Source organism: Centruroides sculpturatus, unplaced genomic scaffold, assembly GCF_000671375.1.
Source record: "Centruroides sculpturatus isolate CEXI.00-Female unplaced genomic scaffold, Cexi_2.0 scaffold830, whole genome shotgun sequence".
Taxonomy (NCBI): Eukaryota; Metazoa; Arthropoda; class Arachnida; order Scorpiones; family Buthidae; genus Centruroides; species Centruroides sculpturatus.
In genome coordinates, this window is record NW_019385303.1 from 344,309 (window position 1) to 346,526 (window position 2,218).

At 27.1% G+C, this 2,218-nt stretch overlaps 1 non-coding gene across 1 annotated transcript; it reads left to right on the forward strand.

Moving 5' to 3' along the window:
* The first annotated feature begins 1,871 nt into the window (after positions 1-1,871).
* On the forward strand, positions 1,872-1,989 carry LOC111637396. Its single transcript, XR_002758689.1, has one exon. It is a non-coding gene; the product is annotated as a U5 spliceosomal RNA (small nuclear RNA).
* Positions 1,990-2,218: the final 229 nt, after the last annotated feature.

Below are 2,218 nucleotides of genomic sequence, written 5' to 3' on the forward strand. Positions count from 1 at the left end.
TCTACTGCTATTGCTATTAAAACAAATATTCAGTAATAAACAAAATCAATGCCATATATTAAAACTGAAAATGCCTTAGCAGCTTCTGAATTTATATCATCAATTAATGCATGGTTTGATGTTATGAATATTTCAACACCCAATTTTCATTACAAAATTGATTATCCCTCCAAATGTGCTTATGGCATTAACATAACAGAACAAAATAATATACTTGATAATACTTACAGAATAATTGAAAGTATGAGACGTGTATGTAAAAAATCACTTCAAACATTTCAAAAAGGAATGCTTATATCTATTAAATCTATTAAAAAATTATTTTTCGACCTTAGTTCAAAATTTCCTAAATATCATTATATCTTAACATGTAAAGTAAATCAGGATTCTTTAGAAAATCTATTTTCACAGATTCGAACTAGAGATTGTTTAAAAGATCATCCTATTCCACTTGAAGTAATATATAGAGTAAGAATGATAATTTTAAAGTTCTAAAAAACAAGAAATATCTGAAAATTCATGCAATATAAATGATAATGATTTATGTAATATATCTCAGGAAAATGTAAAATTAAAAAATGATGGATTACAATATTTAGCAGGGTAGACTGAGAGACAATACAAAAAAAATATCCAAATTTAAAAAGTGTCAGTCCAAATAAAAATGAACATAATTATACAATGATGTCCCTTGTTCAGGATTTATCTTTTGGTGGACTGCCACAACCATTAAAAAGTTTCTTTAATTTAGTTTAAAAAATGGAATCAATTTTTACAAAAACTGTTAAACTGCATTTGAAATGTAAAACGGTTTCATCTATTACATCATTAATTAAACAGACAATTAACTTGCCAGAAGACATTATATACACATACGAAAAGCAACGTGTATGGATTAGATTGACATTTTTGAATAATTTAATTAAACATGATTATTTCGCTGTGAAAAGTAAAGTAAATTTTAATAACAATAGAAAATTAAAAAAGTTTGTACCTGATTTAATTGTTTTTTATAGCATTTAATTTGTACATATTGAAATAAAAAATGTGTTTATAACGTAAAAAATTGTTTATTTGATACTTAATTTGTACATATTGATATCAAAAATATGTTTATAACGTAAAAAATTGTTTTTTTGAAATTTAATTTTTACATATTGACATAAAAAATGTGTTTATAACGTAAAAAATTGTTTTTTTGAAACTAAATATGTACATATTGATATCAAAAATGTGTTTATAACGTAATAAATTGTTTTTTTGAAACTTAATATGTACATATTTATATCAATAATATTGTTTTCGGTACATGAGTATTAAAAATTAAAAAATAGACCAATATTATTTATAGTTAAAAAATATAGTAGTTTGACGATAGAAATTAAATTAACTTACTTATATATAAATCACCTACGTAGGATTTACCTAAATTAATCTTTTAAAGAAACTATTGTTGTTATAAAATCATGAAATAGATAAAATAGATTTCATTTACAAAGTACAAAAACGCATTTTAACTTTAACTTTACACGTAAAAATTACAAAGATTTGCTCAATATTCCGAATTTTTCTTATTTATTATCAATTTTTATTTTTATTTAATAAAGTAAGTATCGTAATTAATAAAATATTAGCGTGTAATTAAAGCTATGAGCCTCTGGTCGGTAACGTTTCTACCATAAGGACATAGTAAGATGTTGCGTTTTCTACTACGAGTGACGTCAAATAAGCAACCAATGAGAAGCGTTTCTTCTCTATGAGACAACCTGATAATCTAACACCTTGCGATATGCGTGCTAATCTCACCAATGGTGGTGATTAGCGTGTTCGTTGATCCCTCAAACTTTAAAAAATCGTTATGGAGTGCTATTGCCCTTCGCTTAACCTCGGAAACAGAACTAATCTTTCGCCTATTACTAAACATTACCGTGGAGGTAAGCATTACAATAAGCCTATAGGCAATTTTTGAAATCCCGCTTCCCCCGGGATGTTTTATTAATTAAAAAATAGCTCAGTTAATGTACTGGCAGAATCTAACGACTCACGCTATTGGTCATTTTCTTTTGACGGTTAACTACATCATAACTGTGACAGTGAGAAACGAACAATTAGACATATAGAGTTGACAGCCTTATATGCGTTCGCGACTCGGTTTCATTCGTTTATAACTGTCGCTAGTCCAACGTCTAGCTGTTCGCGCAGGCAGTCCGCTTGAGAG